The sequence below is a fragment of the Cyprinus carpio genome, unplaced genomic scaffold (assembly GCF_018340385.1).
Source record: "Cyprinus carpio isolate SPL01 unplaced genomic scaffold, ASM1834038v1 S000006747, whole genome shotgun sequence".
Classification (NCBI taxonomy): domain Eukaryota; kingdom Metazoa; phylum Chordata; class Actinopteri; order Cypriniformes; family Cyprinidae; genus Cyprinus; species Cyprinus carpio.
In genome coordinates this window covers 179,907-195,818 of record NW_024879346.1, presented here as the reverse complement: position 1 = coordinate 195,818, position 15,912 = coordinate 179,907, and the positions used below count along the sequence as shown (strand labels likewise).

The window sequence follows — 15,912 nt, the reverse complement described above, 5'->3', positions numbered from 1 at the left end:
GATGTAAGCTCAGCTCAGTTTCTTTGTTTCCTGCTGCAGCCTGTGGTTATACAGACTTTATTAAATTTTACACGCTTGTTTTATTGATACACACAGGACGGTAAAACAGTAAACAAGTCCCACAAAAGAAATTAAATCTGCCAGTCTCTTTCTAATTTTCTTTCTTCCCTCATTTTCTTTTCTACATGCTTGTCTTATCTCTGCCTTTCTGCCGCAATAATATTCTTTCCCGTCTCTTGCTTTTTCTTCACCTCCCGTCTATCTGCAGATGTTTTTCTCATCTCTGTGCTCTTTACTTTCCCTCCCTCTCTTTCCCTCTGTTCTCCTTTAATCTCGTTCTTTCTTCCCTCTTTCTTAGACTCTGGATGATCTAGAGCAGCGGGTGAAGGAGCAGGCATTGAGATCATGTGTGAGGCAAAAGTTTCCTCACAGATCCTGCTGTGGCCGTCAAGAACCTCAAGGTGCTTTCACTTTCACTCATTTCACAATTCTCATACAGATGCCAAACACACAAACTTATTTTTAGTAATATCATCAATTTGACTGCCACTGACCACTAGTGGATGAGAACAAAACTTCAACTGAACTGAGCTAAATAATGACCACTATTGTCTTCTGCTTTATAGATGAATTGAAATTTGTTCAGAATTGAAGAATATTGCAGCATTGATAACTGTTATTGAACTGAACTGAATCAACATTGAACTGCCCGTACTATCTTTAGTAGAGCTGCTTACAATGAATAAAACTTTTTCCATAATAGATGAAATCTCTCGAAACACGTCCAAGGTTACATGTCACCACAAAATCAGATGAATAAAAGCACAAAATTATATTAACGCATGATTAGGTCATATTTTTAAGCCTGTTTTTAAAGATTGTGGCGTTATTTTCATGAAATTCATTACTGTATGCTTCCAAATGTTTAAATTTCCTTTTTTTTTCAATTATTCTAGTATTACATTATTATAGTAATGCCATAATACAATGATCATTTCCCAATAAAATCTTAACACCTATAAATTTATAACCTGCCTCCGTACAAGTTTTTTTTTATATATAAATAATTAATAAATAGATAAACAAACAAAACTTAAACAAAAATTTTTATACATTCTTTAATATCACTTTTAAAGAACAACATAATGTGTCATATAGTGATTTTATTTGTTATTTAAACAACACAACAGATATTAGTATAACAAAATATTTTTTATGTTATTTTTGTTTGTTTGTTTATTTATACAGGGACAGTTCACAAAATGTATTTATGTATTTTATAGTCTTAGCTTAGAGCTAAATTTTCAATGGATTTGGGGGAAATGTGTGTTAGGAAACTGTGTTTTCTTTTAAACAATATTTATTTATTTAGGTTTTTGTAGCTTTAAAAGATTCCCCCAAAACACACAAACCTTTATTGCGGTCTCTGGGTCTGTCGAACCATAAGACCTTCATTGAAGTCCGGGAGTAAAATTCAACAATGTGGGGATCGGACTCTCGTTTTTGAGGAGAATCATGTTTAATTGGAACATGGGTTCAGATGATCGGTTTCCCCCCCAGTCCGGTCTCGCCTCCCCATCCTGCTATCTCCAGTGACGGCTGGGCCCCTGGGCTGCCTGTTTAGCAAAGGCCTGCCATGTGTGCCGCCCTAGATTTTGGTGCCACAAGATAAATGGAGTACCACCAGGCTGGAACCATGGTAACCTGGAATACAGCACAACCGCTAAAAGGGAAAGTAGCACTGATTGGACTGCTTGTCCAAACCACCATTACTGCAGTGTTATGCATAGTAGCACTCTCAAACCTCCCTCTGATGCTAATTCACTGACTTTTGCAAATTGTTGCATTCATTGCTTTGTTCTAAATCATCCATTCTCACTCTGCTCCTACAGCGGCAAGATGCTCGCATCATTGTGGACGTTTTATGAAACGGAAGCCAGGAAAGTGTTTTTGTGAGGTCAGTAAATCAGCCATCCAACTGAGCATTATTCATCTTTGTCAATGTCAAAGTGGGAAACAGGGTGTTTTCTATTCGTTTTTCCATTCTTGGCTCAAGTTTGTTCCCTAAGCCGACTTGTTTCACACAACCAAACTGCAGGTCTATAAGGAGAAGCTGTATGGGAAAAAAGTATGTGTGGTTTCTGATTGGCTGTATGCTGACAACTGGTTCAAGATCAAGAAAGACCATCCATCAACTGCACTGTGGAGCAGATGACAGAAGCTGTGGAGGGTCATGTACCACTGGAGATAGTCATGCTCAATCCGGAGACGGTGCGAGGGGCCTCTAACCTTGTGAGTGGGCCTAAATAATCTTTTTTTTTTATAACAATTCAGTTTGTGTCCAGGCCCAGTCGGGCACATTGCACATTTGTGCTGTGGACTCTTGAATGGTATCCAGTTCATAAAGCAATTTTTGCCTGTCTGATGTTAAAATTGGGGAAAAAAATTGGCTCATATTAGAGGAACATATGGAAGCCCTTTCCACCACTGAATAAAAAAGTAGAAAAGGAATATTGCAACTTTTTTTATAACTCGCAGTTGCAAGTTGCAAAGTCACGAATTGCAAGTTTATATGATATAATTTTGATTTTATTAAAGTTATAAAGTCAGAGTCATGAGATATAAATTCGCAATTGTAAGAAAATTGTCAGATTTGTGGAATATTACACTTGGATTGGCGAGAAATAGGCAGAAATGTGAGATAAAAAGTTGCAAATACCTTTTTTAATTTTTTTTAATCCCGTGGCAGTAACTGTTGCTTCCAAAGGAACAAAAGCCATATCTATCTGTTAATCAGAATATAATAGAGACATATATATCAACAGTTGGGTGGGCTTTTTTGACTTGAGATAGCAAGCAACCACCCCACCCAGAAACCCTAGCAACCACCTAGAAACTGGATTTTGAAGTTCCAAACAAACCCTCATGCAAAGACTGTAAATTAACCTATACATTCTGGAAATACTATAGAAATCATATAGCAGCAGACTAGCTTTTACATTCTGTAAATGACATGACAATCTAACCACCACTAAAAACACCTTAGCAACTGCATGGAATACATTAAGAACCCCCTAGCAGCTGCACAGCAACATGCTAACCATCACATGAATAGCTTCTTTAAAAAATCTTTGTTAATTAATATTGTGTAGAATAAGTGTTTTTCAGCTTTTTCTGTATTTCTGTATTTTCTCTTATTTGGTGTACAGTGACTTAATTGTATATTCTGTGTCTGTTGGCCATCAGTCACCCTGCTCTCCACATGTCCTCATCGGTCATTGAAAAAAACCCATAATGACTGTCCACCAGTGTCCCGTCTGTTCCCATATGCTGCACGCTTTACAATGACATCATCCCTTAGATTAGCGCGGCGTACACAAGCTTCATTCTGTTTAGATAACTAACTCTGTTTCCCCACTGGGAACGGCCCATAACCTACCGTCATATCTTTAGCTGTGTATGTGCTATTCTCAGATCTGAAAACCCGAAGAGTCACGTAGGGGTCAGTGCGCTCAGGTCCAACTGCTGTCCCCCTGGGAGAGCTGGATGGCAGGTGTGAGCTCCAGGGGGTGCTAGTGTCTGGAGCCCACCCAAAACTCCGGTGCTCTGTGCTGGGAATGGGCTCGACGCATATGTCCCCCTGCTGTTTTCCTGGATCCGGAGCAATCTGGGCATGTATCCAGACACCTATGCTTCACATTCGACGTAAAAAACTGTATGTTGGACAGGCCCATTTGTGATAAGATGGCCATGCTAAATTGTCTCAGCATCACCATAATTTGTTCCCCTCATCCTGCTTTAACCGTCCCTCACTATGAGGGTGTAATTTTAAAGAGAGCCAAAATGCTTCTTGACACGCAGTTTTCTATCCACACACATGCGCACACTTTCTCCACTGTCCATTTGCATCAAGCAATCACCAGATGCCCATCTGCAGCTTGGCTCATTTCCCTAAAACGCACCTGTTTTGAAGTGAGGAAGGTATCACAGCTGTTTCTATAAGGTGTGAAAAATGTCAAGGAAATCAGTTTTCATATGCCACCACAATAAGAGCTTGCCAACTCTATTTCTTTTCCCAGTACCCCCTTAATGACATGGAACATCTTCAGAGTGTGTGTGTGAAGCAGGAGTTTATTTTTGGCCCTTCAGGTCCTGGTGTGTGTGAATGAAGACTTTCACACCCAGGAGAAAAGTACCTCCGTCTATATGATGCACTTCCACGGTGATGAACTGTACTGTAAACTTACCTTAACTTATCTCATCGCTTTCTCACTGTCAGTAGTCTGGCACTTTTTTCAGTGCGGTGCTTTTGTGGCGACTGTGAAGTCATGTTTAAAATACATCAAGCCTAAACTCTTGTTAGTGCACTAAGTTTATTCCAGGTGTGTATGCTTTCATATGCATGCCAGATGATACCATACACCCTCTGTTTTGATCCAGACCTCACAGGAGTTCCTAGCACAGCTGATGTCCAAACTGGGTGGGAAGAATCCAGAGGAAACCGGAGGGTTTCAGGAAGCTCCTCTGGCGTATGATGCAGTTTGGGCCCTGGCTCTGGCTCTCAATAAGACAGTGGGGCCTTTGAAGGCAAAGGGACGGAGATTGGAAAGATTTTAATTACAATAACAAGGACATAACTGCAGAGATCTACCGAGCCCTCAACACCAGCTCCTTCGAGGGGGTTTCGGTGAGTGACGGCTTTGGCTACATGAAGGTTCAGTAGTCTGTACCAGTACATTTAATAATACTCAGTGCTACACAATTGTGATACCACAGTAAAACTAATATGCTAACTAATGTTGTTATTGTATTGTATTAAATCTAAAACATGTTTTTCTATCACTATATCGTACTAAATGAGCCATAAAAGCCTGATGTATCAAATCTAATGCTCAACAAAAAGACATATGCAAGCATTTTTTTATGTATTTGTTCTAAACTGTCCCATTTAAAAAATAAATAAATAAAAAAATGATATATATATATATATATATATATATATATAGATATATAGTATATACTATATAGATATATATATATATATATATTTACAGGTTTTTCATATATACAGGCTCAAACTAAAATTAAAATGAAAACTGAAAATATAAAAAGAAAGTTAATTCAACGAATAACATATAGATAATACTATACTAAAATTTAAGAGACTGATAGACACAGCAGTATAAAATGTTTCCTTTCTCTCTCAGGGTCATGTGGTGTTTGATGCCCAGGGCTCCAGAATGGCATGGACCCTCATTGAACAGCTGCAAGGTGAGCAAAATAAAAAGTAATTTTATGATTTATTTCCCCCTGAAAACTGTAAGGTACAGATATAATAAAGGGTAAATGAGAGTGAGTGTGGACAGCAGGTGTAGCCTGTGTGCATGGTTGCTTCTGCGCAATTCTAAAATGATGAACGACTCTGCGATCAGTGTTCTCGCTCCATTTGGAGAGTGGCACAGGTGTTAGGTAAAACACAGTTTTTCCTGGGTTCAAAAGCTCCAGAGCTGTAAACATTTTGCCAAAGCCAGAGAAACGACACTTGAATTGTTTTTTTTTTTAGCTCAGTATCTTTTTTTTCACAGCTCTCATGCACGCTCAAAAAATGATTGAAGAGAATTACATGTGCATGAAAACTTATACAAATCACTGAATATTTCAGTAGACTTGGTGGTTCAGAAAAAGCCACTCTTGTATCCATACTAAATTAGATTCCATTCATTTTTACTGTTAAGATCCATAATTTGGGACATATGTTTGAAAAAAAAAAAAAAACATATTTACATATTTGGATATCTATTCTTAGAGGTGCACTTAGTATTTCTTTCTTTTTTTTCTTTTCATTGTCTGATAAAACATTGGTCTTTATACAGACACCAGATTCAGCACCATGGAAAGCAAATAGCAAAATAGGTGTATTTGTCACTCATGATTCACCTTTAAAAGAGTCTAATGATGGGGTGAACTGGTTTATAGTGAGTAATACTCAGTTGTTAATGTGATCTTAACATGGAACTACTCTTTAAAACTGTTTTTAGGTCACTTATATGACTGGATCAATCATCTCGTAGGAGCCTGTATCATTTTGATCATATTTTTCAAAAGAGCCATGGATTTCTTCAGGTGTAAAACTTAGGTGTTAAAGTAGAGAAATGCACACTTAGTTCACCCTGAACAAAAGTAAGAATTCAAAAGAAGTGAGATGTAATAGTCTTCTGTGGAAAAATACCTGCTTCGATGTACTTGTGTCAGAAGTCGCTTGTTGTAGGAGTTTTAAGTGTATCTGTGCCCTACATTAACAAATCATTGCTTTATATTCCATGCAGAACTCTTGACTTTGTGCTTTTCTGCATGTACAGTCTGTTTCAAGTCCCCCCACAAAACTTCTATGAGGTTGAGGTCTTGGATTTCAATCGATAGCCCAGAATTTCGTCTTTTTTGAGACTATTTTTGTGGTTTTGCTTGAGGGTTTGAGTCATTTTATTGCATGGTCTGCTTTGTACATGTCTACATTTCAGCTTTAGCTTTTTGACAGACTGTCTCATGGTGGTTTAGTCCTCTGGTACAATGTGGGGATTCATGGTTTACACTATGATGCCAAGCTGACAGGGCCTGAGGCAGAAAATAACCCCAAACCAATAAAGCTTCCACCAGCACACTTTACACTTGCTGCTAGGGTCTTTTTTATCAAAGCAGTCACAGCACTTTTTGGTCTCCACATGTCTGGCATTGTGGCCAAGTGGCTCTACCTTTGTCTCATCTGTCTAGGACATATTCTTCCATTCGTTTTGATTCATAACTGTTTGTAGACATGTATTAACAAGTAAAAATGAAAATTGCTTATTTGCATGAGTAATCAGGACCTTTTCTATTTTTCTGAGAAAAATGCCTCAGGCACCTTAATATCATGTCAAGGATCTATAGAATCAAATTAGATTTTAGTTCATCTTCTTTATTTGTTTTTTAATGAAGTTAGATTGTTTTAATATATGAATTATGTTATTATTAATAAATGTTAATACTAACAATTTAAATCATGCTGCAGCCCTCTTTTTACCAATGATCTAGCATAAGCAAGAACATATTTAAGCTCTAAATTGAAACTGCATCACATGCATCATATGTTGAAATATTGGGAATTTATAAATAATTTTACTCCTTAAGATGCCATTTTTATTCTTTCCACCAACCGCCAAGCCTCATGCACAGATAGGGGATATCAAAGAAGGAAAACATATATTCTGCCTTCAAAAGCCAACTAGATGAAAGCATCTTAGTAGATGGGATGTTATGCAAAAATTTGATTCAGATGTGCCTGGCTGCCTTCTTACCTCCGTGTAGGCAGCATTTTTTAGCCTGAGATTTACCACATTCCTGTTTGTGTAGGTCTGATGGTGAGGTGAGGTGCATGAATGAAACCAGTTTCCTTAGCTGTTCTCATGCATGAAACTGGGCAGGTGCACAGCTGCCTTTGGGCATATAAAGTCTATAAAAAAGTCCTAGAGTTCACAGTGCATGACAGAACAAAACCTGCAGCAGGTTCAAACTTCTGATATAGAATTGTGTCAGTATATAAATGTGGATTCCAGTGTAAAAAAAAGTGATGGTATTAAAGGTTCACAGGAGCAAAGTGACCTCCATTATTGCTCAGTGAAAGGTTTTGAAGCTGTTACAACTCTTTCATGAATATGGCAGTTCGGCCAGACTGGTCATTTGGCCTAGTCTGGCAAAGGTCAGCCAGCTTAACAAGAATCCAAGGCCTCACTCACAGATATTTAGAGCTTTTTTGAGAATGTCAGTGTTGTGGGATTGAAAGTCTAACAATTTAAGCATCATAAGAATGGCCGGTCAATTTCAAAACCATCTTTTGGAAAGAAACGTTTATACAACCAGCATCTACTGGAATACCAATAGAAGTCACATATTCCATGCAGCCTCATTTTCAGACTTAAATATTCCATTTGATCTTCACACACTGTTTCCAGACATGGTGACAGGGGCATCTCTTTCCCTCATTTGCTTGTTAACCTCCTCGAGTGACAAGTGCATTGTGACTGCAACCTCAACTGTCGCACACAGATTGGATCCTTTTCTCTCTCTCCTGTCGTTTGTTTTCGGTCTTTGTATTGGCGTTGTTTCAGAAGCTGTCTTTTTGATCAGTGCGCCTGTGTTCCCCTGTTCAATCTGCCACATCTCTTTGTGTCTCTGCCGGGTGCCCAGATCCTACGTCAATCCCTCTTTGTTAGACACAATAAAAAACGGAACTACATTTTAACATTTTCCGAAGAAAATATGAATAGTTGCCTCTCCAGAGCTCTCAGCTACACTGTTCAGGTTGGAGTAGTCATTGCACTGTGACTGCTAAGGTGCTGCTGTGTAGTGACCAGGGTGTCTTGTGTGGTTTCTAGGTGGTTCCTTCCTGGACTTCCTGGAAAGCCCAGCATAATGTAAGTTGTGCTTGCCCATCAGAAGTCACCTTCACAATGCTACAGTGATGTGGGTGGTTGCCAAGGATGTTGTTATGCTGTTGCTAGGTGTTTGCTAGAGCATTGATATGTTGTTATATACTGGTCCAAGTCAAATGAGTTCACCGAAGTTGTGAGTAATGCTTGCCCATGCAAAGGTTTCTTCAGTGGTGCTGGGTTAAAGTAGGTAGATTCCAGGGTGATGCTGTGGTGTTGCTAGGTGTTTGCTAAGACATTGCTAGTTTTTTTGTTTGTTTACTGGTCCAAGTCAAAGGAATCCACCAAAATTGTCATGTTCCACCATGCTAAGTTAATGGTTAGTTAGTGTCCTAATCAAAAGACCCACCAAAAAGGGAGTAATGCTTGCCTATGCAAAGGTTTCTAAAGCGGTTCTGGGTTAAAGTGCATAGTTAACAGGGTGATTTTGTGGTGTTGTTAAGGTGTTGCTAGGTGGTTGCTAAGGCATTGCTATTGCTGCCCAGCCACCATTCACAAAACCCTGGAAACATACTACTTGGACCAGTAATTTCCTGGGTGTTGTTGTGCTGTCGCTGGGTGGTTGCTAGGGCATTGCTAGGAGGGTTTTTTCTGTTCCAAAAAAAAAAAAAAGCCACCATAAAGTAAGTTGTGCTTGCCCATAAAAAGTCAACTCCAAAATGTAAGGGTAATGTGGGTGGTTGCCCAGGGCGTTGTTATGCTGTTTTTAAAGTGTTGCTAGATGGTTGCTAGGGCAGTGTTAGATGTTTATTAACTGCCCTCTGCTAAGGGCAATGCTAATGCATTGCCAGATTTTGTTTACTGATCCAAGTCAAAAGAGTCCAGCAAAATTATGAGTTATGCTTGCCCATGCAAAAGTTACCTCCACAATACTAGGTTAGCGTAGGAAGTTTCCAGGGTATTGTTGTGCTGTTGCTAAGGTGTTGCTAGGTGGTTGCTAATTGGTTTGATTTCCGCCTAGTGTCTCAAATTAAGAGGGTTCAACTGTAAATGATTCAGAAGTCACCTCCACAATGCTATAGCTGGTCGCCAGGGTATTGTTGTGCTGTTGCTAAGGTGTTGCTATGTTGTTGCTTTAGTTTCCTAGATGTGCAAATAATGATGAGCGATGATACATTGATGTTTGCCAAAGAAAGCACCACTTGAAGAAGTGATTTTAATGGGCTTATTAGTGTTGTCCGTCGCTGGATGAAATTGGTTTCAGAATGAACTGCAGAAAGATCTACAGCCAGAGACCAAAGCAAGCTTAGAGGATATTATCTAAATGGAGGAAATTACAGTCTTTTAGGCATTTCTTCTCATGCCTGGATCATACAGTGCTCCCGGAGCCTGTCTTTCTTCTTCTTTCTCTTTTCCCTCTATTTCAAGTCTCCCAGGGGAAAGCCCAAGCTGACTGGAGTAATTATGCTTAATGATCACCTGATAATTATAATGGTTTTCACTTAAGCTAATTTCTCGTTGTGTTTGGGGGTGGAGCCCCTCAGAGCCCTGCACAGATCTCTGTTGCCACGCCAGTGTGTTTTTGAGAAGGAGAGGGAGGGCGTGCATGAAAGAACACAGAAAAATGGAGCAAAAGGTAGAGAACGTACCAGAAGATAAATTCCTCTGTCTTACGGTCCTCGCTCGAGCACTGCTGATACATTGGCACACAATTACAGCACTCTCTATAAAGCTGATTTTAAGGGAGAGCGACCCTGTTGTGCTTTCTCATTTAAAGCTCAGCTGATACGCCTGCTGGAATATAAGGATTGATGATGGATCTGTTTTCAGTCTGTTTGTCTTATAGTGTTGTTTGGTCTCTAAAGGCTGCCCAAAATCAGATCCAGCCTCACCGTATTGATTTACAGCAATGTGTAGTGACATTTCTCTTTCCTTTGTTCCTCCCATAAAACTCTCCTTGTACCTGTTTTCCACTTTCCTTCGTCTCTGAAAGTCAATGTGAAATCAAAATGGACCGTTTACTTTTATAAAGCATATTCCTGGTCTTTTTGTATGTGATTTAAAAACATATGAACTTTTTCCACATCTGAATGGTTTTCTTTTTTGTTTTAGTTCACCAAAGCAGTGCAGGCTAGTTAATGTTAGCCGACAGCCAAATAACTATTTAGTCATTACTTTAGCCTACTGGGAACCTAGATTTTATAAAACCTTGCCAGTTTAATGCTTGTTAATTTGAATGTTAGAAAAGGTTACAACAATAATAGTAAATAATAGATTTGAAAAAGAAGCTAAATACAGATCTTGACCCGCTGCCTCTTCGGAAGCGGGGGAATTGGGAATCTAGAACTGATTCTTTTTTGGATTCAGATCTTTTCTTTTTTTTTTTTTACAAACGTTTGTGGACCTTCCACTTTCAATTGAATGTAATAAAAGAGAAGCATTAAATAAAGACAATAAATAAACAGCTTTCTATTGAGTCACTGATTCATGACTTTAATGAGTCGGTCAAAAAATACTCACAAACCAGACTCAAACAGGTAAATTATTGTTTTGAAACTCCACAATTTTAAACATCTGACTCAGACAACCGATCCACAAATCTGATCTCAGAATTAAGAGAACAGTGACACCACACTAACACCATGGTCGTGATAACTTTTCCAGTCAAACCCATAAGACTGTCATTCATCTTCAAAACACAAATGAAAATATTATTATTATTGTCTATTCATTGAAAGGCCACACAACCAAAATGTTCAAGTTTCAAAAAGTTCATAAAGAGGTTGTGACAGTAATTCATATGAATCAAGCGGTTTAATCCATGTTTTGTAAATAGACACAATTGCTTTATTTGATGAATAGATTTAGTTTAGTCAAAACACATACATAGAGAACATCAAATATGGTAAAGAGAAGCTCAAGGAAATGTCAAGGGTCATGGTGAATATATATATTTTTTTTCAATCTATATATTTTTTTTTCAATCACCATGTCCCCTTAGTGCTTGTTTGACTCTTTAAGCATCCAACATTGCGTTTTTCCGTTTACTGTATTTGTTTATAAAAATCTGAAAATCTGATAAATTAAATCTGGTCATGATATAAAGTGATGTCTCTTTAGAAGACTTGAAACTTCTACTAATTTGTTAGAAGTTTCAGTGGATGGGCAAAATGATGAGACAGTATTAAAAATGTCTTTATTTGTGTTCTGAATATTAACAAAAGTCAGGTTTTGAATGACATGAGGGTGAATAAATGATGAGAAAATGTTAATTTTTGGGTGAATTAGACAACATAAGGAAAATGTTGTTCGTGTTTGCATGATGTTTCAGAATGCTGCAATAAAGCGTTTTTCTTATGTGTTTTTCTGTCTGCATGTTAACAGGGCCACCCTGCACTCCCACTGATAGTCACCACTTCGCTCATTTGCATAAAGCTGAATTCCCAGTGTATAAAATGAATTCAATAACATTTTTTCCTCCTTAAATATCCTGCCTTAAAAACATGTCACATTATAGGGGAAAAATGTTTTGTGAATGCCATTTAATGTTGTCACTAAACTATTTCTGAATCGCACTCTCTTCCCTTTTCTCTCGGCAGGAGGAAGCTACAAGAAGATTGGATACTATGATATGACCAAAGGCAATCTCTCTTGGTATGGGAATGACAGGTGGATAGGTGAGGACACATTTGTCTCTCTCATCTCCCATATATGCTCGTTTATCACTGTCTCAAGCACTCTTCTCTGTTTTAAACCTCCTCTCACACAATCACTCACATTATTATTCTCTCCGCTCATCTGCATCTCTCCCAGTGTCACAGCCGCACATTCTACGCCCCGCCCCCAAAACGAAGAGAACCGCGGATGACAGGCTGTTACGGGGCGTTAATCAATCAGTCAGTCAAATTCTGTTTAGCATTCAGTCCATGAGGGCAGCCGCGCTGCAGGAGCTCTGCATGGCTCAACAAAAAAAGACAAATGAATGCCATTAGAAAACCGCCAGGAGTTAATTCCAATCATAAATTGAGCAAGCGCACTGATAACAATTCTGTGCAATATACAATGAGTGATGGTTTCATTTACTCTTTTTAATTGTATTTGATGACCAGTTCATGCTCAGTGTTGTTGACTGTACACTGAGAAGATGCCAGCTGACAGCTGAAAACAACACAAATCAGAAACGGCCCGGGCTATTCCCCAGCTGCCTCCCAGCACGTGCTAACCTTGACTGGACGAGTACGAATTGTCCAATCAACACAGACGGGACAACTTGCCTCAGCTGATTGTCATTGCCTGTTATTTAAACCCTCACAGGCTCTGAACAGAGCTTGCGGTTTTGAAAAACATCCTTGAGCTTTGTGATAGCAGCCTGGGTTTGTTGGTTTATAATATCGGAGGTATGATGGCACATCACCGTGCTCATTATGTGACCATTTCTATGCCTAGACATTTCCCTAGATGTGCTCTCGGTGGGCTTACGCTGTTTTGAACTTGCTTATTAGCTTATTAAAAACTCACTGAAGCAGCGAGAACCATGGCAACTGTAGCACGTCGGCATTGCGAAATGCGCTAATTGCATTTTTCACAAGCCCTTCCGGGGGCCTTGTGATGGAACCTGTTTTTCATTTATTTACCCAGCTTGCATCTGGGAATAGTGCCCGCAGCATTGTCATAAACCACAGGTGGCTCACACAGTCTGGCACCTTTAACTTTTGCATTAGTTGTCAATGATAGATCTCTTTGGAGGTCATCGCTTTAACAGCAACCCTTGACTGTGCCAGACCGTGGGTCGCCTTGAGTCTGCTGGTGAGGTGAAAGGTCGCCGTTTGATCGTGACGAGGTGAACAGCAATGCGAGATCATCAAAGTTAGATGTTAGACGGATGACCATTGAGGCTGCGCAATGCCATCTGGAGACGCACACCCAAGTGCCACCCATCACCGCCCAACTTTTCACCTTGCCGCAATGGTCACTGACGCTCCCAGACAGTGTATCCCGAGAGACGGCAGTGTGTAGAGCTAAAAATAATCAGTGCTGAAATAAAGGCCTCTTGAAGGAGAGGGTGACTTTGCTCCAGATTGGATGCCACGTGTTGACCGACCGTCGCTCGTCAGGATATTCTCCCTCTCTATCTCTCGTTCATACCAACTGCAAAGTGAAGGTTACGTCCCTTCATTTCTCAGCTGAGTGGGAAAATTTTTGTTTGAGTCTTTATGTTCAATTGTTTCTCGCTGTTACCCATCCACTTCACTGGCCTCGCTCGTTCTCTCTCGCTCTCGCCGTCGGTCGCCCCTGACAACCACTGCATCTGCGCCTGTGTCTCTCATCACTCTGGTAACCATTATGGGTATTGGTCGTCATGGCAACATACTGTCCCGATTCCACCATCAAGGACAGGGAGAGGTATTAAACAGCATGAGCTCTCTGGCCCGATGGACACACACACATTTACAAACATTTACACCTATCACACGTTCAGTGTTGACCTGATTTACATTCAAGACACCTTGAGATCAAAATTTTACTGTATTTACTTGTTCCAAACCTGTATGAGTTTCTTTCTTCTGTTGAACACAAGAAGAACACATATTTTTGAAGAGTGTTGGAAACCAAACAATTGATGGTAGCCATTGGCTTCCACTGTTGGGAAAAAATACTATGAAAGTCAATGGCTACCGTCAACTGTTTGGTTATCCATATTCTTCAAAATATCTTCTTTTATGTTCAAGAGAAGCAAGAAACTCATGCAGCTTTGGAACAACTTGAGGATGAGTAAATGACAGAATTTTCATTTTTGGGTGAACTATCCCTTTATTACACATCACTTGGTCTTATCAGTGCATGTAAAACAGTTTTTCAATCGTAATAATAGTACACCCGCCTCTGAAATGACTTCACTTCTTGGCTGACATCACCATCCCCCGCTACGTTTTACAATCTGATCAATTCCAAATTAGATTCAAATCCAGTTTGACTCAGAAATATTTCACTTCATGGAAGTAAATGGGTTTCAAAACCCATTTCATGTATAATCCACACCCGACCGGTTGCAAATATCTATGATTTGTGTGATCCGCCTAAATGCGTTCACTCAGTTCCTCAAGGATTGCAGCTCCACACGGATCGCAAGTTAATTTTAACACCATAGCAACACTGCAACGTTAACATTCTGACCTGAAACACCATAGCAACCACTTTCTATTTCCACAAACCACTTAAAACTCATGTGTCATGCCATATCACATCCTGGGTCTGTCTGTTAAGATTGTTCCAGCATCAGCGCAGCTCCACACTGCTTCCCAGCATCCCAGGATCTGTCTGTTGGCCGTATTCTGCCGCGAGCGTTCATGGATCTCCCACTCTCCTTTAATCAATATCAGCGAGATCCACAAGGGAGATGGCCTCACGTGAACTTCTAATCAAGACTGACAGCTGCTCATCTTATCATATTACCAGACGACCTGTCCAGGTTTTCACCTGGGACCGCATTGGCAATATGAGTCCTGTCAGACTCAAGGAGCTAGGCTTTATAAAAATTAATCAGCTCTACAGATAGATGTAACAAGCCGTGTGGTCCCCAGCCAATCTGTCACTCACAAAAGAATGTGACAATTGTGCACGTCTTGTGTGCTGCCCACCCATTGAAGGAAGCTGACCACAATGCACCCTGTTGTGCTTTGTTTTTGTTTTGTTTTTTGCCAATTGGCCAGCTGATTACCCATCTGGAGGCAGTGAAACAGTCTGCGATGGTATCGCTTCACAGAGACCAGAGGGGGAGAAGCTTTAGTCAAGTGGCAGGGAGGTGAAATTCGATAGCTATCGCGCTTCTCTCTGCAGGACTCTGAAATGCAGCCACTTTATCAAGAGAGAGAGAAAGAGAGGCAGAGAGGGAGGTGAAGTGACTCATTTCTGGCTCCGAAAACAGCAGTTCAGAGTTGCTCTGCTTTTCCTTCTTTTGCTCAATTGTTTCATTATTCAAACCATGCGTGATTATTTCATAAACAAGTAAATAAAATTTAAGTAAATAACAAATGCTATGTAAGTTTTTAGTATTATTTATATACTATTGTTTGTGTTTTTACTATACTACTTGTGTTTTTACTATACTATTGTTTGTGTACTTTATGTGTTTTTGTATTTTATTATTATTATTATCTCTGTTTAGCTTTAACTTATTTTTCTATCAATTTTAGTTGGGTTTGCAGTAATTTTAGTACTTAAAATTATTTTATTTCGGTTGGTTGCTTAAGAAACATTTTGTTTATTTTTTTTATTTTTTCAGCTTTATTTAAATGAACAAAAATAATTTTAAATTGTTTTCATTTTAGTAAACAATATCAGCACTGGGTTTAGCAGATCAGCCGTTCCTATACATGATTTTATAGTATTTATTCATTTTGAATTAGCTTTTTTTATATTTTCAGTTTACATTGTAAATTTAGTTTAGGTATTATTATATTATTAGTATTAGGTATTATTATATAGTTTAGGTATCAGTAGTTTTGTTATG

At 39.2% G+C, this 15,912-nt stretch overlaps 1 pseudogene; it reads left to right on the top strand.

Moving 5' to 3' along the window:
• LOC109098251 overlaps window positions 1–15,912 on the top strand; it is a 95,464-nt pseudogene that overhangs the window by 64,313 nt on the left and 15,239 nt on the right.